General features: G+C 37.8%; 1 pseudogene; it reads right to left on the bottom strand.

Moving 5' to 3' along the window:
* The window catches only part of LOC143389228 (F-BAR and double SH3 domains protein 2-like), a 131,714-nt pseudogene extending 113,249 nt beyond the window's left edge, over nt 1–18,465 (bottom strand).
* Between the last annotated feature and the right edge of the window lie 2,721 nt (nt 18,466–21,186).

The raw sequence follows: 21,186 nt of genomic DNA, 5'->3' as shown, positions 1-21,186 counted from the left end.
AAAAAATAGCCAAAATTCTGGTTAAGAAGTAATTCAGACTTTCTTAAGCAATACACTATAAAAATATAAAAAACACACCTTTTTATAAAAATATTTTCATACTATATACTTTTTTTGAAAAACCTGTTTTAAAAAAATATTTTGCAGAAAATAACAAATAACAGTACAACCTAACAAAAAATAAAACTATGTTGAAATACCAGCCTTTCTCTGATAATTCAGAAGGTACTTGAAGATTCTATCTAGCTTCAATATCTCAGGAAATAGCTCAGAAGCAGTTTCCCAGCTTAAGAATTATGTCACACTTTATATATCAATCTTATCTTTTATATATCAATAATCACTATTTAGCAAATATCTTCTATGTCTAAGGAATAATGCAATCCTTTACTGTGAATTGGCTTTAAACATTAAAAATTAATTCCAAATTACTTGAAAACAAAGGTCGGTCACCAATATTGAGCACATTCTAATGAAATAGAAAGTAGCCTTGTTAGTATTCTATACTCAATCCTATGTACACAACACCCAGCTCATGGGTTGTTTGTTTTTAATGAAACAAAATTATCACAGATATTAAAACTGTATTACCTTCATAATGTTAACTAAATCTGTTTGACAGTAGCGATCCTGATGTGCATTTGCTGCTGCTAGTGTAAGAAGATAACCATTCCTTGCGTGGGTAGCTTTGGAATTACACTCAGATAGCCGGGCTTTTAACTAAAACATAATAATAAAAGGAAAAAAATCAGTGCAAACTGATACTGTATGGAAAAACAGCAATTAATGGCTCCCCACCAAGAGTAAAAATAACAATGTGGAGAAAACATTTACATGTATGTAAAAAATTATACTTCACTATTAAGAAATGAAATAGTACCTGAAAACATGGGGAGAACATTTTAAACCTTTGTTATTTATACTTAACATAATTCCAAAGTTTGCTACAGAACTGAAAAATATTTTTTTGAGTTTATTGAGATGGGAAAATAAAGGTTCTAAATAAAGGTTCCTTATTTTTGAAGACATGGGTAAATCTGGAGGTTTTAGATACTAGTATTTTAAAAATCAACAATCCAAATGTGTCAGAAAAACTTCCTGTTGGTGGGGAGTCTGGCAACAAACTCTGGTCTCTAAGCTTACTTGACAGGTACTCCAGTTTGAGGGCCCCTCAGAAAAACTCACTTGCACCAGCCCAGAAGACCTGGTCTTAAGGTATTAAGTCTGAGTGAAATGATTCTACAGCGCTTCTGAAAGCCCCTGCACTTTGTCTCTTGGACTAAGAGTTAAATACACAGACTACATGAGTTGTAACACATCCAAACCTACCCCTCAAGCAGTCTTGGGAAGCAAGCTATGTCCAGTGTCCACACCTGGGTGAAAAATCCCATCACTGGGAAGGAAAGTTCCTCACTGGGTTATTGACTTTGAAATGCTTCTCTAAAGTAGAAAAACCCCACTTCCATTCTCAAAAGACCCCAAACTTTTAAAATATAAGGTAAGGTTTCTCAATTGTGAAATATACCTTTCAAAAACTCACCTTTACACTTGCTTTTTGTAAACTGATTCTTGATTGAAAAAGACTAAGTTTAGACCTATATAAAAATAGAAAAGAATGTTTAATAAAATTATATCATAATAAGATTACCAAATGTTATAATTACTAAAAATAATTAATAACCCTTTTCCAAGACACTGTTCTAAAGTGAATTTACAAAGGTCAAAAGTGGGGATCCAACATGGCGGCCGGCGAGGAAGCTGCACTTTCAATATCTCCACATTAACGGGATCAGAAACACCAATTAAAACAGCTACATTCTACCTACTGAGGATCTTCTAGCAAAATTCCGTTGAAAGGAGACCTGCCGAGAATTAGTAAGTTTATTAGACGTGACAGTTTGCCCCAGACAAGTGAAACTTGACTGGCAGCGCGGGCTCAGAGTCCAATCCCGCGGCCACCCGCCACTTCTGCAAGCGGCAGGCGGCCCAGAGCAGCGCGGCAGAAGGGTCCCCGCCCAGCCAGCAGACAGCGCCCGCCATCCCGGCTACCCTGGCGGCCCTGCTTTCGCTCGGCGAACAGCCACCCCACCCGGCTGGTTCTTAGCCACGCCGCTGCAGCCACCCGGCTTTACAAGCACCCCCGGCGGCCCTGCTCGGCGAGAAGGGTCCCCGCCCTGCCGGCAGACAGCTCCCGCCATTCCGCTCTTGTTCTGCAGGCAGCCACCCCGCCCGCTTGGTTCTTAGCCACGAGGCTGCAGCCGCCCGGCTTTACAAGCGCCCCCGGCGACCCTGCTCGGGGAGAAGGGTCCCCGCCCTGCCGGCAGACAGCTCCCGCCATTCCGCTCTTGTTCGGCAAGCAGCCACCCCGCCCGCTTGGTTCTTAGCCACGAGGCTGCAGCCGCCCGGCTTTACAAGCGCCCCCGGCGACCCTGCTCGGCGAGAAGGGTCCCTGCCCGGCCAACAGACAGTTTCCGCCATCCCGGCTACCCTGCCGGTCCCGCTCTTGCCCTGCAAACAGCCACCCCGCCTGCCTGGGTCTTAGACACGCGGCGGCAGCCACCCGGCTTTACAAGAGCCCCCGGCGACCCTGCTCGGCGAGAAGGGTCCCCGCCCTGCCGGCAGACAGCTCTCGCCATTCCGCTCTTGTTCTGCAAACAGCCACCCCGCCCGCTTGGTTCTTAGCCACGAGGCTGCAGCCGCCCGGCTTTACAAGCGCCCCCGGCGACCCTGCTCGGCGAGAAGGGTCCCCGCCCTGCCGGCAGACAGCTCCCGCCATTCCGCTCTTGTTCTGCAAACAGCCAGCCCGCCCGCTTGGTTCTTAGCCACGAGGCTGCAGCCGCCCGGCTTTACAAGCGCCCCCGGCGACCCTGCTCAGCGAGAAGGGTCCCTGCCCTGCCGGCAGACAGCTCCCGCCATTCTGCTCTTGTTCTGCAAACAGCCACCCCGCCCGCTTGGTTCTTAGCCACGAGGCTGCAGCCGCCCGGCTTTACAAGCGCCCCCGGCGACCCTGCTCGGCGAGAAGGGTCCCTGCCCGGCCAACAGATAGTTTCCGCCATCCCGGCTACCCTGCCGGTCCCGCTCTTGCCCTGCAAACAGCCACCCCGCCCGCCTGGGTCTTAGACACGCGGCGGCAGCCGCCCGGCTTTACAAGCGCCCCCAGCGGCCCTGCTCGTCGAGAAGGGTCCCTGCCCGGCCGGCAGACAGCTCCCACCATTCCGGCACTCCTGGCGGCCCGCCCGCTCTGCGAAGGGTTACCCCACCCGGCTCTTAGCCACGCGGGCGCCATCTGCCTGGCGCTGAGGGAGCCCCCGGCGGCCCAGCGCAGCCAGAAGGGTCCCCGCCTGGCCCGACAGAAGGCACGTGCCCTTCCGGCTCTGCTAACGGCCCTGCCCACCCAGGAAAGGGCTCCCCACCTTGAGAGGATGGGAAGGAAATCTAACCAAGCCTCTATGAATTAGCGAACTGGGATCTAAAACCAGAGATTATATCAGACCAGAGACAAGCCAGTTCCACCTCTCCCTTCGGTCACTCCTGCAAGGAGCCAGGGGCCCGCCATAGCAGAGAGGGGAAGTCACCAAAGATCGGCCAAAGAGATTCCTTCCCAGCGGACTCTAAATTAGCAGGAGCGGCGAGGGAGCCGGACGGAGCTGGCGGGAACCGTGGCAGCGGCACGGGAACCAGCGGGAGCTGAGGCGGCGCTGACGCAGGAGCCGGCGGGAGCCGCGTGGCGCGGGTCTCCCAGCTACAGCACCCACCAGTGCTGACGACTGAGGTCTCTTGCACCAGATACGGGGGCGTGGCTACCAGAAGAAAGAAACGCGATCAGTATGAAAAGACAAGGAAAGAAAGGACCACAAGCAATGCAGGTCAACTCAACTTTAGAAGAGGTAATATCTGCAGCAGATGGAATGTCAGATAAAGAATTCAGGATATACATGCTTCAGATGATCTGGAGTCTCAAAGAAGACATTAGACAGCAAAATCAGACAATGAAAGACCACTTCGACCACTTCGACAATAAATTACACAAACAAATCCAAGAAGCAAAAGATCAATTATACAGGGAGATAGAGGTTATAAAAAACAAACAAACAGAAATCCTGGAAATGCAGGAAACAATAAACCAACTTAAAAACTCAATTGAGAATACTACCAGCAAAGTAGAACACTTAGAAGATAGAACATCAGACAATGAAGACAAAGTATTTCAACTGGAGAAGAACATAGACAGCTCAGCAAAGCTGTTAAGAAACCATGAGCAGAACATTCAAGAAATATGGGATAACATAAAGAGACCCAACTTAAGGGTCATGGGGATACAGGAAGGTATTGAGGTCCAAACCAAAGGAATGACCAATCTATTCAACGAAATAATACGAGAAAACTTCCCAGACTTGAAGAATGAGACAGAATCCCAAATCCTAGAAGCCTACAGGACGCCGAATGTGCAAAATCATAAGAGAGCCACACCTAGACACATTATAATGAAGATGCCCAACATACAGAATAAGGAGAGAATTTTAAAAGCTACAAGAGAAAGGAAGCAGATTACATTTAGGGGTAAACCAATCAGGATAACAGCTGATCTTTCAACACAGACTCTGAAAGCTAGAAGATCCTGGAATAACATATTTCAAACGTTGAAAGAAAAGGGGTTCCAACCAAGAATTGTGTATCCCGCGAAATTAAGCTTCAGGATGGAAGATGAAATTAAAACCTTTCATGATAAACAAAAGTTAAAAGAATTTGCAGCTAGAAAACCAGCTCTTCAAAACATCCTCGGCAAAATATTACAGGAAGAGGAAATGGAAAATATCAATGAAAACCAACAGCGGGAGGTAGTACAGTAAAGGTGGGGGGGAATAATCAAAGAGGAAAACAAACCATGTTTAGTAACATAAATAAACAAATATGGCTGGAAGAACAAACCATATCTCAATAATAACTCTAAATGTTAATGGCTTAAACTCACCAATTAAGAGACACAGGCTAGCAGAATGGATCACTAAACAAGACCCAACAATATGCTGCCTTCAGGAGACACATCTGATAGGAAAAGACATACATAGACTGAAGGTGAAAGGTTGGGAAAAATCATATCACTCATATGGACTTCGGAAACAAGCAGGAGTGTCCATACTCATTTCAAATAAAATAGATTTCAAGCCAAAGTTAATCAAAAGGGATGAAGAGGGACACTACATACTTCTCAAGGGAACCATACACCAACAAGACATAACAATCATAAATATATATGCCCCAAACAATGGTGCAGCTATGTTCATCAAACAAACTCTTCTCAAGTTCAAGAGTCTAATAGACCACCATACAATAATCATGGGAGACTTCAACACACCTCTCTCACCACTGGACAGATCTTCCAAACAAAAGTTGAATAAGGAAACTATAGAGCTCAATAACACAATTAATAACCTAGACTTAATTGACATATATAGAATATACCACCCAACATCAAGCAGTTACACTTTTTTCTCAGCAGCACATGGATCCTTCTCAAAAATAGATCATATATTATGTCACAGGGCAACTATTAGACAATATAAAGGAGTAGAGATAATACCATGCATATTATCTGATCATAATGGAATGAAATTGAAAATCAACAATAAAAGAAGTAAGGAAAAATCATGCATCACTTGGAGAATGAACAATAGGTTACTGAATGATCAATGGGTTATAGAAGACATCAAGGAGGAAATTAAAAAATTCTTAGAGATAAATGAAAACACAGACACAACATATCGGAATCTATGGGACACATTGAAAGCAGTTCTAAGAGGAAAATTTATTGCTTGGAGTTCATTCCTTAAAAAAAGAAAAAACCAACAAATAAATGATCTAATACTTCAACTCAAAATCCTAGAAAAAGAAGAGCAAAACAACAGCAAAAGAAGTAGAAGACAAGAAATAATTAAAATCAGAGCTGAAATTAATGAAATCGAAACGAAAGAAACAATTGAAAAAATTGACAAAACTAAAAGTTGGTTCTTTGAATAAATAAATAAAATCGACAGACCCTTAGCCACGCTAACAAAGAGAAGAAGAGAGAGAACTCAAATTACCAGCATACGGGATGAAAAAGGCAATATCACAACAGACACTTCAGAAATACAGAAGATTATCAGAAATTATTTTGAATCCTTATACTCCAATAAAATAGAAGATAGTGAAGGCATCGATAAATTTCTTAAGTCATATGATTTGCCCAGATTGAGCCAGGAGGATATTGACAACCTAAACAGACCAATATCAATTGAGGAAATAGAAGATACCATCAAAAGACTACCAACTAAGAAAAGCCCAGGACCGGATGGGTATACAGCAGAGTTTTTCAAAACCTTTAAAGAGGAATTAACACCAATACTTTTCAAGCTATTTAAGGAAATAGAAAAAGAGGGAGAACTTCCAAATTCATTCTATGAGGCCAACATCACCCTGATTCCTAAACCAGACAAAGACACTTCAAAGAAAGAAAACTACAGACCAATATCTCTAATGAACCTAGATGCAAAAATCCTCAATAAACTTCTGGCGAACCGGATACAAAAACATATCAAAAAAATTGTGCACCATGATCAGGTAGGATTTATCCCTGGGATGCAAGGTTGGTTCAATATACGGAAATCAATAAATGTTATTCACCACATCAACAGGCTTAAAAATAAGAACCATATGGTCATCTCGATAGATGCGGAAAAAGCATTCGACAAAGTACAGCATCCCTTTATGTTCAAAACTCTAGAAAAACTAGGGATAACAGGAACATACCTCAACATTGTAAAAGCAATCTATGCTAAGCCTCAGGCTAGCATCATTCTGAATGGAGAAAAACTGAAGGCGTTCCCTCTAAAATCTGGAACAAGACAGGGATGCCCTCTCTCACCACTTCTGTTCAACATAGTTCTCAAATCACTGGCCAGAGCAATTAGACAGACGAAAGAAATTAAAGGCATAAAAATAGGAACAGAAGAACTCAAATTATCACTATTTGCAGATGACATGATTCTATACCTAGCAGACCCAAAAGGGTCTACAAAGAAACTATTAGAGCTAATAAATGAATTCAGCAAAGTGGCAGGCTATAAGATCAACACGCATAAATCAAAGGCATTCCTGTATATCAGCAACAAATCCTCTGAAATGGAAATGAGGACAACCACCCCATTCACAATATCCTCAAAGAAAATAAAATACTTGGGAATCAACCTAACAAAAGAGGTGAAAGACTTATACAATGAAAACTACAGAACCCTAAAGAGAGAAATAGAAGAAGATCTTAGAAGATGGAAAAATATACCCTGTTCATGGATAGGTAGAAGTAACATCATCAAAATGGCGATATTACCAAAAGTTCTCTATAGGTTTAATGCAATGCCAATCAAAATCCCAACGGCATTTCTTGTAGAAATAGAGAAAGCAATCATGAAATTCATATGGAAAAATAAAAGACCCAGAATAGCAAAAACAATTCTAAGCAGGAAATGTGAATCAGGCGGTATAGCTATACCAGACTTCAAACTATACTACGGAGCAATAGTAACAAAAACAGCATGGTACTGGTACCAAAACAGGCAGGTGGACCAATGGTACAGAATAGAGGACACAGAAACCAATCCACAAAACTACAACTATCTTATATTTGATAAAGGGGCTAAAAGCATGAAATGGAAGAAGGATAGCATCTTCAACAAATGGTGTTGGGAAAACTGGAAATCCATATGCAACAAAATGAAACTGAATCCCTTTCTCTCGCCATGCACAAAAGTTAACTCAAAGTGGATCAAGGAACTTAATATCAAATCAGAGACATGGCGTCTGATAGAAGAAAAAGTTGGCTATGATCTACATACTGTGGGGTCGGGCTCCAAATTCCTCAATAGGACACCCATAGCACAACAGTTAATAACTAGAATCAACAAATGGGACTTACTAAAACTAAAAAGTTTTTTCTCAGCAAAAGAAACAATAAGAGAGGTGAATAGGGAGCCTACGTCCTGGGAACAAATCTTTACTCCTCACACTTCAGACAGAGCCCTAATATCCAGAATATACAAAGAACTAAAAAAATTAGACAATGAGATAACGAATAACCCAATCAACAAATGGGCCAAGGACCTGAACAGAAATTTCTCAGAGGAGGACATACAATCAATCAACAAGTATATGAAAAAATGCTCACCATCTCTAGCAGTCAGAGAAATGCAAATCAAAACCACCCTAAGATACCATCTCACTCCAGTAAGATTGGCAGCCATTAGGAAGTCAAACAGCAACAAGTGCTGGCGAGGATGTGGAGAAAAGGGTACTCTTGTACATTGCTGGTGGGACTGCAAATTGGTGCGGCCAATTTGGAAAGCAGTATGGAGATTTCTTGGAAAGCTCGGAATGGAACCACCATTTGATCCAGCTATTCCACTACTCGGTCTATTCCCTAAAGACCTAAAAAGAGCACACTATAGGGACACTGCTACATCCATGTTCATAGCAGCACAATTCACAATAGCAAGACTGTGGAACCAACCTAGATGCCCTTCAATAGACGAATGGATAAAAAAAATGTGGCATTTATACACAATGGAGTATTACTCTGCATTAAGAAATGACAAAATTATAGAATTTGGAGGGAAATGGATGGCATTAGAGCAGATTATGCTAAGTGAAGCTAGCCAATCCCTTAAAAACAAATGCCAAATGTCTTCTTTGATATAAGGAGAGTTACTAAGAACAGAGTAGGGAAGAAGAGCATGAGAAGAAGATTAACATTAAACAGGGATGAGAGGTGGGAGGGAAAGGGAGAGAGAAGGGAAATTGCATGTAAATGGAAGGAGACCCTCAGGGGTATACAAAATTACATACAAGAGGAAGTGAGGGGAAAGGAGGGAAAATATAAGGGGGAGAAATGAATTACAGTAGAGGGGGTAGAGAAAGAAGAGGGGAGGGGAGGGGGGAGGGGGGATAGCGGAGGATGGGAAAGGCAGCAGAATACAACAGACTCCAGAATGGCAATATGTAAATCAATGTGCAACTGATGTGATTCTGCAATCTGTATATGGGGTAAAAATGGGAGTTCATATCCCACTTGAATCAAAGTGTGAATTATGATATATCAAAAACTATGTAATGTTTTGAACAACCTACAATAAAAATCAATTAAAAAAAAAAAAAAAAAAAAAGGTCAAAAGTGATGCTTATTTGCCTTCATTTATAAATTATATATATATAATATTATAGGAAAATAAAAATACTGGGATTAACATATTTAAAATACCCTTAAAAATATAATTTGACCAAGAAAAAAATAAAAATATATTAGTATATTCTAGTAAAAAAGAGTCATCAAACTATATGTTATTCCTAGTATCATATAATTCCACACACTTCAGTTCTTTTACAAAAGGTCAGAGAAACCCCAGGGCAACCAACCTGGGGAGACCAAGGTTCTCAGAGCTATGTGTGTCAGGTGGTACAACACCAGAATGCAATCTATAGGCTCTAGAAAGTCCTTGCTTTTGTTACTCCCCTCATTAAAAATGATTTGTGTTTGGGTTCTTGCCTGCCTGTGTGCCCCCTCCCTCCTAAAGGTAATCTGAACTTACTAAGAAGGCCCTTAACACTCTCTGTCCTGTAAACTTTTGTTCTATTTAATCTTCTCCCACTCTGGTGTTCTTACCTATCTCCCTTGATGCCTAAGTTTTTTGGGGGGGAACTATAACCTGTCAGTCAGCAGTAGTATGTTGCTTTTACTTAAAGGCTAGAGATAAGTACATAGACAAAATCAACAGACAGATGCTAAGGAACAAGCAACAGTCCCACAGCCATGATTTTTTTGAACCTGAAATGTTTGTCTTAACTGCAGTGTCATGGTGATTGCCATGGGAGAGTTCAATGCATGCACTGGCAGCTATGCCTCTTAGTATGAAGCAGAGTTGCAGACCATTTGGGACTAGAAGGTGAAGCAGCCAGTCTGTGTACAGACACTGTGAAGAGGACAGCAAAAGTTGTCTCTTGCATTTCTAACAAGAGAGAAAACATTCAGGGATGAATATACAGTTTCCTAACTCCTCCCCACTGCTTTAAAAAAAATTGGGTCTAAGATATTTCTATTATTTCCTGCCTAGTTGTATTCCTATTTTATGAGAATTTTTTGTTTTTATTAATCATATTTCTATTCATTTTGATGTAGGAAAGCTAAGATTACCTATATTAAGATTTGAAAGTACCTGTCAGGGTGAGAAAGACTGTGCTTGAAGCACTGTCATTTCTCCTTTTTAAATAGTAATTATCCAAATAGGCTGACTTGCACATGGATAGTCCAACATAAAATTATAGATTTAAATTTATGGCGTCTGCTTCATTTGCTAATCTGCATACACTTCTTGTATGGTATTTAGGTAGGCATTAACAATAGCATAAAATGTCCTTGAAGATGACAATCTAAAAAAATAAGGATTTTTAAAAATCACACACTATACAAATAAAAAACTATACTGTGTACTAGTCTTTACCATCTATCCTTCAAATGTTAATGTTCCTTGGGTCTCCAAATTTAAATTCATATCTCACTGTATATATGACTGCATCCCTATAACTGATGGACATCCTATAACCTTCAGAATTCAATTCTCAGTGCCAAATTCTCACATAAGAACAGATATTTGATCACCTCCCAAATATATCCATGTCAGTGTCTCCCAGGCTCTTCAGAATTTACATATCCAAAATGGAACTTACCATCTCCTTCAGACTAAACCTCTTCCTCCTGTAGTCTCTCCTAATGGGCCTATCATAGCATCCATCAAAACTATATTTACTTCAGTGCTTAGTCCCCTTCCTGATTTTCCTATCTCTGCTTAGAAAAAAACATACTCATTCTTCTTCCAAGAATCTGCCCAAGCATCACTTCTTCTATAAAGGTTCCTTTATCAACAGGCAATAGTAATCTCTCCATTTTCTATGCTTTCAAAACAGTGTTTTCAGATTACTACTCTAAGCAATTAGTGACTAGGTGAGTGTCTTTAGGTAGATAATTTCTTTGAGTTTACTATGAATAGACAAATGATGAAGTTACTTTTTTAAATCATATGCTCTAAATTCCTTGAAGGCACAAAAACGCACCTAACTTATCTGTGACCCATAGTGCCCAATATAATGACTAAATAAATATTAACTGAATTAAGACATAGAGCCATTTTTTACTCTGTAGTTGAATTAATTTTCCAGAGAAGTTATACACTGAAGTAAAATGTCTCACTTTGAATTTGGCCACATGAGAAGGCAGTTCCTCGTGATCAGTTCCGTGAAATAGACCTAGTCAAATACACACTTCTCAGGAACAGTCCACCCATGGCTAAATTAGGCATTTGTAGATGCTCTACAAATCTGTCAATTCTCTGTTCTAGAATCCCAGAGCGTTTAAAAGACAAGTTCCTAAAAGCCAGAATGGTACAATAATCCCAACTGAGATCTGCTAACCTCCAGATCTTATTGGAAAGATGGATTTAGTGACTCCATGAATGCATGGGAAATATTTGAATGCTCAAAAAATAAAATAAAAACAATAAACTTAAATTAGAAAAATATTAAATGTTACACTGTAATATCAAGTATTCAGTGAGTATTCATTCATCAACCCATTATACTAAATAAACTTCCCAGGAACCCCTGAATTTTCCTAAGTTGCTGACGAAGTTGCTTAAATTTCTTGCAGATAAAAGCCATTTTAGGAAGCTAGATGTGTTAGCACACACCTATAAATAATAGCTACTCAGGAAGCTGAGTCAGGAGGATAAATAGTTCGATCCCAGCCTGGGCAACATAGAGAGACCCTGTCTCAACAATGACAACAAAACAACATGTTAGAGGTAACCCCCTCCTTGCTGGACTATTTGTACAATTGTCCAAACCTTTCTGATTTTATGCCTACGAGTTTGGACTCCTAGATTTTGCAACAATCAGCACTGTGAACAGAAGTCTTAGCTCTCCTGATCACAAGCCTCCTAAGTTTAGTTCTATAACACAGGTTTCCCACCCCCACACCAATATTTATCACACTTCCTCAAAGTGTCATTGCAAAAAAAAAAAAAATTGCCAGTTCCTTCCTTTCCTTAATAGGCTCAGGCTAGGGTGGTGGCTCTAAGGTAGACCAATTGCCTAGTGTGCATGAGGCACTGGGTTCAATCCTCAGCACCACATAAAAATAAAATTAAAAAAAAAGTCTCAAAATAAAGGACTATAATTCACATATATTGAAAGTAATATTGACAAAATTGTTAAAGCATACTTTAAAAAGTAGAAATATGAGAATTACATGTACAATAAAAAACAGTGCTTGGGATAGGGTTTTAAAAGGAGGTCAGTGCTCTTGTTCACTTGATGTGCCATTGTTCCTTCAATGACACCTTGAGATATCATAGGGATTTCAACTATAACTGAATTTTAGAGTCTAGCATGATAAAATGAGGCTCTTAAACCCTACTTTCTGATATCATCATGACTTTTACTAGACTCTCCATAAGTTTTCAAGTCTGTAAGTACAATGTTCATTTATCTTGTCTAAATGTTCAATTTAAAGGTCAGAGATTCCTACTTTGCCACTTTAACAGATAAAAACCAGTCAACATAAAATGAAAATGGGACCTAAAGTACATAACATATGTAGAACAAATGAAACCAACACAACCTAAGAACAAATCTATATGCTATATAAACAAAAAACAAAGTATTAATTAGCAAAAATAACATTTAACTGCATAATAATTTTCTCAGAAATATTAAAATACATACTTTGCCTCAATGTCAGCTTTCTCTCGCACTGCATGAGCCATCTGCTCAGTCTCAAAGTACTTCTTTTTGCCTTTAGCCAAATCTTTCACTGTCTCTTGTAATTCAGTTTGGATCTTTGTCAACTGGTACATACACTGTAAAATACAAAAGTGCAATTATTACAATTTTTAGTTTTCAGGCTGACAGAAATGAGTTTGTCTGAAGGACCATGCATTATTCCTTCAGGATGGAAACCCAGGAGAAAAATCAGCACTTTTAATGACTTTCAAATTGCAAATTAGAATTCCATGCACAGCTGGTACTTCCATCTCAAGTACTGTGTCAAATAGTGTCACAGTTTGCCTAACAATCATGACTGACATTAAGGTAAGGCATAAGAAGAGCAACCATAAAAGGCTTGCTGTTGCAGATATCATGGCAATAAAGAAAAAAAAGAATAAACCAATTCTGTTATTTCTTCAAAATCAATAGTCTCCTTTTTCTAAGTTCTAAGAAGATAAAATGATTAAGAGCTTAAGTAGTCTACTAAGGTAAATGAATTATATGTATTTTTCTGTAAAACTGTTTAAATATTGAATTTCAACAGTTTTTTGTTATTTTTACTTATTTATTTTTGAAATTCTAGGTTCAAATCTAAATCTCTTTAAATCTGATAACACTATAATGGATATGGTGGCAGTTTACAAATTCTAAATTATTAGACAAATATGAGCCACAATTCTTTCTTTTATTTTTGTGGCACTGGGGGCCAAGCAGAGATTTGTAGATGCTAATGATATGCTGTACCACTGAGCTAAAACCCAAACCCCCAAATCACAGTTATTTCAAGGAGGGTAGATAAACTCTAGTATAAATGAGAAAAATATGGACAAAGGCACTACTAAGTAAACAGAAGAATGGCAAAAAGCCTTATGTTACTGTGGATCTTGTTCTGATTTAAAAGCAAATATTCACATATAAAAAATGATCCAGAAGGGGCTGGGGTTGTAAGTCAGTGGTAGAGCACTCACCTAGCACATGCAAGGCCCTGGTTTCGATCCTCAGTACCATATAAAAATAAATAAAATAAAAGCAATTGTGTCCAACTACACCTAAAAATAAATATTTTTAAAAAATGATCCAGAAAAGATTATGGTATTATTCTCATTGTAATTTTCATTATAATCTTAAGTCCTTCATAATTATAATGTGTCTGTTTATTCCCAAGTATACAAAAGAAAACTGCCAAAATAAAGAACATTATAAAAAGAACATTAACTTTAATGTTATAGAGGGAGAATATTAAGTTGAAACTGGTTCTCATGGTGACCGAATTTGAATTAGCCTATCTTCCTATAGTCTGGAAAGTGTGAAAATTGGACAAAGCATACCCCGGTCTTACAGAATTGAGACCTAGAAGAGGACCACACCTACATAACTCTCCACTCAACCTGACTTTCCCTCCTTTTAGGACATCTGTTGAATCATGGCACAGAAATAGGATATAAACAGAAAATAGTATTCTTACTCTATTCTGTGGAGATAGTCTGTAGTTCAGGGGATGATGAAAACATCAGGAATTTGTAAGGCAAAGATCTAGAAAGAAGGATATTACAGAGAGGAGCAAGTTCAAAACACTACATGTGATTTTCCCTTGAGTCATCTGTTGATTTCTAATAGGTATATGGAGAATGAAACTCCAAGAAATCCAGCAGATAAAAGTAGCTAATGACTGGTCAGAGATCAGAAGATTAGAGTTGCTGTATGATGCTGAGAAGAAAAGCTAGAGTTCAAGTTTTGTCAGAGTAGAAAGGTCTTGGAGTAAGCATCCCATACTTTCAGTTAAGACCAAAGAAGTAAAATAGATCACCCCTAAAAAGACCCCCAAAACCAGACCTTAACAGGACAAAGGTCTAGCATTCTATCTGCCTGCTAAATATCACCATATTTGGAAATAACATCTTCAAGAACCTTCACATGTTTGATCCACAATGTTCAGCATGGTGAGGCACACTAAAGCCATAGACCAAATAATGAAAACCAAGAAGATCAGCATACAATAATAAAAAAAAAAAACACATAGTGATTCATTTAGTGGAATTATGAAACAGATTAGGAGCACATGGAAAACAGGGAGAATTACAACTGAAAAATGGAATCTCACCTCCAAAAAGTCACATTAAAACTCTGTAACTGAAAAAATACATTAAGATTCCAAAAGATAAGTTTTTAAAATATTAGGAATAGAAAAACCGAGAATTAATAAATAGCCAAATAGACCAATAGAAGTATATATAGAAAAAAGGGTAGAAATACAAAGTAGAAAAAGTATAAAAGAAATATGGACAGAGTCAAAAGGTCTAACAAAACAAAAGTCATAATAGGAAGATAAAAAGAACAACACGCTGAAAGATTTTTTTTTTTTTTTTTTTTTTGGTACCGAGGATTGAACTCTAAGCCACATCCCCAGCCCTTTTTGTATTTTTTATAAAGACAGTGTCTCACTGAGTTGTTTAGCACCTCGCTAAGTTGCTGAGACTGGTTTTGTACTTGCAATCCTCCTGCCTCAGCCTCCCAAGCCTCTGAGATTGTAGGTGTGTGCCACTGCACTGGGCTAGAGGATTTTTGTATTGTTCATGAGGTAGTAAAATATTAATTCAAGGTAGATTATGAAAGTTAATTTGGGACTAAGTTTGGGGAACAGTAAAATTACTAAATCAAGGTAATCTAATAAATTAGCATATTGAAATCTCTAAGGTAATTACTAAAAGAATTATAGTATTATAAAATTAGGAAGCTAACAGTGGAGGAAAAATTTATGATAAAAACATAAGAACACTCAACATCATTAACCATTATCAAAATTATAATCAATGAAATAGTACCTCACAACTGTGATGGTGATTAAAAAAAAAGTGGGGGGCTGGATTTGTGGCTCAGCAGTAGAGCGCTTCCCTAGCACATGTGAGGTCCTGGGTTCAATCCTCAGCACCACATTAAAAATAAAATGTAAATAAAATAAAGGTATTGTGACCAACTACAACTAAAAAAAAAAAAAAGACAAGTTTCGGCAGGGTTGTGGAGAAACTGGAAGCTTCGTCATACATTGTTAGTAGGAATGCAAAATGATGTAGCCAATATGAAGGATCATTCTACTAGTTTTACTACAACTTTTGGAAAAATTGAAAATCTGGGATTGCTATCCAGAAGATTTCTAAATGTGGCATTCTGGGGACCAACAAGTGGAAGGAGTTACTAAAAGATGAAACCATTGGAGAATGCAGAGCTAATGGAAAGAAAGAGTGAGTTCTACTACCATCATCTGAGCCCACCTTGGATTTGCCAATGCCTGAATAAGTCTTGCAGTATTCAGATATATAAAATAATACAATCTCATTTTGGCTTAAACCAGTTTGAAATAGGTTTTGTTATGTGCAATCCCAGGTTCATGATAGTTATGCCAATTGTATAACATTCAACAACTGCTTTGTAAACACAAATGCCATTATTATCATCTATATCATGATACAAGTTAATTCCTATCAAATCTCAAATATTTTTTCCCCCCAGGAATGTTGTATAATTCAGGTCTGAATCTATCCACCAGTGGAAAAGCAAAGAAGTAGCTAAATTTTTTTCAAGATATTCAGATTTTGGGGGCTGGGTTTGTGGCTCAGCGGCAGAGCGCTCTCCTAGCACGTGCGAGGCCCTGGGTTGGATGCTCAGCACCACATAAAAATTGGGACCCATTGAAGAAGTCGTGGCAAAAGCTGATAAACTGGCTGAAGAGCATTCATCCTGAGAGATCCTCTTGCCAAATTTAAGCACTCATCCAGTGTATTTTCCTCTCTCCTTGCCTTTAATCCTAAAAAACACAGTTTTCTGTGTAGGCCACACAAGAGCCTGATTGAAGATTATGGTTCTGTTTGAAGAATATTTAAGGTTTCCAATAAAATATACACCCCTCAGGGGGAAAAAAAAAAGATTCAGATTTTGAAAAAAGTAGAACTTTTCAGTTAGATTTGATAAATACAATGGCAACTTGAACCACAATATTTCTGCCTGATTAGCAAGTTAAATTGTATTATTTCTCTGTTCTTCCCTTCTATTCCTTTTTCTGCATAATCAGATACATAAACATACATGAATGTACATTTTCTTCCAACTTAAGATCATTGATGAGTGGTCACATAGTTTAATCACATAGTCTACAATGAACAAGATAATTTTGGGCAAAGATAAGCATAAACATTTTTATACAAATGTGTTAAAAGTACTCTACATGGGAGGAATAGATGAATTCTAGATGGGGAAGAGGGGTGGGAGGGAAAAGGAGTGGGCAGGGGATTAGAGAGATGGTGGAATGTGATAGACATCATTGTCCAAAGTACACGTATGAAGACACGAATTGGGTGTCAAATAGTTTATATTCAAACAGAGATATGAAAAATTGTGGTATATATGTGTAGTAAGAATTGTAATGCATTCCGCTGTCATTTATTTATTTTTTTAAATCAATTTAAAAAAAATAACTATGAAAAAAGTGCTCTTTTTTAAGAGGTTAAAATTTTATATATACACATATATGCATTTAACACACTTATTTTATGCAACTGAAATCATCTTTGGCAAACAAGAAAATTAGTATTTTTACAAATGACAATCAGAATTGGAACAATGGATGGATTCTGAAATATTATTTCCTTAAATAATTGCTTTACTATTCTGAAGTATTAATATCTCTATTAAAAAACTTCAATAACTGGGACTGGGGTTGTGGCTCAGAGGTGCAGCACTTGCCTACCATGTATGAGGCATTGGGTTCGATCCTCAGCACCACATAAAAATAAAAATAAAGATGTTTTGTCCACCTATAACTTAAAAAAAAGTTATTGATTTAAGACCTTCTTAAAAAAAACTTTAATTTCTTATTAAGTATCATGATAATCTCCATTTTTATTAGTCTCTTTCCAAAAAGGACACAATTCAAACATATACTTTCAACAGCATACTATAACAATCACATAAGATAATGATATTTTTCCTATGAATTTTAAATTTCTGGATAATCAAATAAATAGGTCCTTTTGAAAAAAAACTTTACTTATGTATATCCTACAAAATTCAACTTTAGAGTACACTAGACTTTTAAAAATAAGATTAACTATGCAAAATGGCACAATTGAAACTGAGGCTAATTGATACAAACTGTTCTCAAGATATAGTGGACTTAATAACAATTATTTTAATATACATCCAACTGTACCATACTGTGAAACTATACAGGTGTATTTACTTGAGTTATATTTCTAAGGAGTATTTACTGAACTTTCCCAATTTCCATGAATTCAAATTACACTCAGCTTTATCAGTTAATAAAACATGGTTGAGAAATTCTAGTAAAATGCCACCCAAAAACATCTGTGACCATATTTTTAAAACATTCAAATTTTTAAAAGCAATTTAGCATAATTTTACAGAATGCAAATGTAGCAGTGAGGTATTAAAATATATAAAAGACACAAAAAAGTGGGAACATACTCTTTTTAGTTGCTGTTCTTTTAAGCTTCTCACAGTCCTGGCAGGCTCAGAAATGAAGTTTTTATAATTTTCACATATATTGATCCGAGACTGGGCTACCTGCATTGTTCCCTTAAGAAAGGATTTCCAAACAGGATACATGCTCCTAAATTCAAAGAGGGACAGAGAAGTATTAGGCAGCAAAATGCAAGAAAATCTAATCTTTTGCTCACTGTCAAACACTGACAGAATAAATATCTTCTTCAGAACCATAAATGTGTATTTATATTGGCTTCAAGGCAATATTTCAGCATACAGAAAAGCATGGCATATACTCTACCCCACTATTATTCAGCAATGGGGAGTAAAGGAATAAAAAGATTACAATTTGAGACAAAGCTAACACTATAAAAATAGTGAATAATTTAGACTTTTCAGGACTTTCACTGCCACAGGGTCATCATTATGAATATCAGATTTTATTACTTCATCATGGTATTCTATTTTATAGACTCAGATTTAGAGAGTAACTCTTGGTCATACAACATGGCAGTATAGAAATAAAGATGAAGATTGGTTACCTCTAAATTACATTCTCTTTCAACTATACTGTCTTACATAAATCCATTTAGCTAGAAAAAATGAATGTCATGAACAACTAACTGCTTATATGCTTGAGAAAGTCCATTTTGTCAAACAAAAGGAATCTCTGATATTGTTGCTCTACATCAGTCTCCGATGTAATGTGCTCAGCATCACACTGTGCTTTGAAGTCATTCCAAGCAAGTCCCACCACCTTGCTTGATAAATGTGCTCAGCAATCTCTTGGTAAAGTCAAAAAATTAATTCATCTTTTGCTTTTTTCTATCAATTTCCTTTTCAAACCTTCTCTCCTAATTTGTTAAATGCCTAGCCAATCCTCTTATTTTCCTCCATTAGCCATAATGTATCTTATAACTCACCATAACAATGGATGATATTTTGTATTTTAAAATGTGACACCTATGTGTAGTGAAATTTTAGTAATTTTAATATTCATCTCCTGAGATTTCCCTCCTAGTGTTCAAATGGATTTTCTACTATAGCAATGTGTGGGACCATATACTACAAAATATGCTAGCTATGGGTCAATAGAAGACAGTGTAAAAAAAGAAAAAGAAAAGTTGCCTGGTCCCTATACTAGTTAGAACTTAAAAAAAAACTTGATTAACTATAGTTTTTTAACCAAGGAGTCTTAGGGATCTGTGCATGTAATACACCAAATCAATAGAGAATAAAATATTTGTTTATTTTGGCAGATATATCACCATCCCTTTGGAAAAACTCAATATGTTGCATTAGCAAAACAAAACAAAACATCAGTATAAAAGCATTAATGAATTAACAACAGCAAAACTGGTGTCCTCCTTGGCCTTTCACAGCAAATGACTTTTGAGGTGAACTCCTAAACAGTCCAAATAATTGATTTTTCCCAGAGAGTGAAGTGAAAGAAAAGTTCAATACTATGAAAAGTTCAGCAACTATTAATCTATACTTAAAAATACATTTTTCGGGCTGGGACTATAGCTCAGTGGTAGAGTGCTTGCCTAGCATGAGTGAGGCACTGGGTTCGAGCCTCAGGACCACACAAAAATAAATAAACAAAAGGTATGTGTCCTTCTACAACTAGTGTGTGTGTGTGTGTGTGTGTGTGTGTGTGTGTGTGTGTGTGTTTGTGTGTGTGTGTGTAATGCATTTTAAAATGAAAATAAAAATGAAAAGCTAACATTATGAATTCTAACAGAGGAAGGGAGGTCTTGGCAAAGGGAAGGAATTCTTCCCTCAGTGTAGCACCTTCTTCCCTTCACCCTTTCACTTGGGAAACTGCTGTTCACTCTTCAAATCTTAGTTTAATTATACCTTCCTCTGAGAAGTCTTTCATAATCACCACCAGGCCAACCCCCAGACTCAAAGCAAAGTGCTCATAGGTAGAAGCACTTTTCCTATAATTATAAAAATTTGTTATGTAAATGTTCAGTTAATGTCCTTCCCTCTCACTAAAGTGAAAACTCCATGAAGGCCAAGTGTATGTTTTGCTGACTATGGTATTTCTAGGGCCCAGTAAATATGGAATGATTACAATAATGTGTTGAATGAATAAAGGAATGAAGAGATGAATGTCTGAATCATGAAGATTATACAATAATAAGAGAAATCCTTTCATCATAAAGGGAGTTTAAAAAAAGACCTCTAGAGATTAGCAGATTACTAGCAAGTAAACATATCTGTAACAATGCAGTACCATGAAAAGCATGGAATTCAGTTACCAGGCATAAGACCTGAAATCAAGTTTTAGTTTAACCAATACAATCATATGTAGCTCACCTCACTATACTTTCATTTCCTTAAAATGCAAATGAGGAAAAAAAATGCTTGAGTTCCAGGACATTTTTCTCTCTCAGTCTACTTTTAACTCACTGGTTATTGGTATGTTCTGGGGGTTCTTCTTCATCTCCTGGCCCTATAATGCTGGAGTGCTCCAGAGTCAGTCTCCAGCTTCTCATCTTCTCACAGACTCTTGGATGAGCTCATCTAGCTCATGGCTTTACATACTATCACCATGCTGACCTGTCCTGAACTTTTAATTTCTGCCCACACATCTTCCCTAACCTTCAATTGCCTATTTAACATACCCATATTTATTATATCTTAAAACTAACATGTCCAAAACCAAATTATTAATGTCCCTAGACTGTATTGTAGCAAAATACTTCATCTCATTGACAGCTACTCAGACTTAGTTGCTCAAACTCAATCCACAGAATTGTCAATGATTCTTCACTTTTCTCTCGCATTGCACATCTGCTTCCATCAAGAAATTTTGTTTGCTTAGACTCACAAAAC

Source organism: Callospermophilus lateralis, unplaced genomic scaffold (assembly GCF_048772815.1).
Source record: "Callospermophilus lateralis isolate mCalLat2 unplaced genomic scaffold, mCalLat2.hap1 Scaffold_194, whole genome shotgun sequence".
NCBI lineage: Eukaryota > Metazoa > Chordata > Mammalia > Rodentia > Sciuridae > Callospermophilus > Callospermophilus lateralis.
This window is presented reverse-complemented; position numbering and strand designations above follow the sequence as displayed.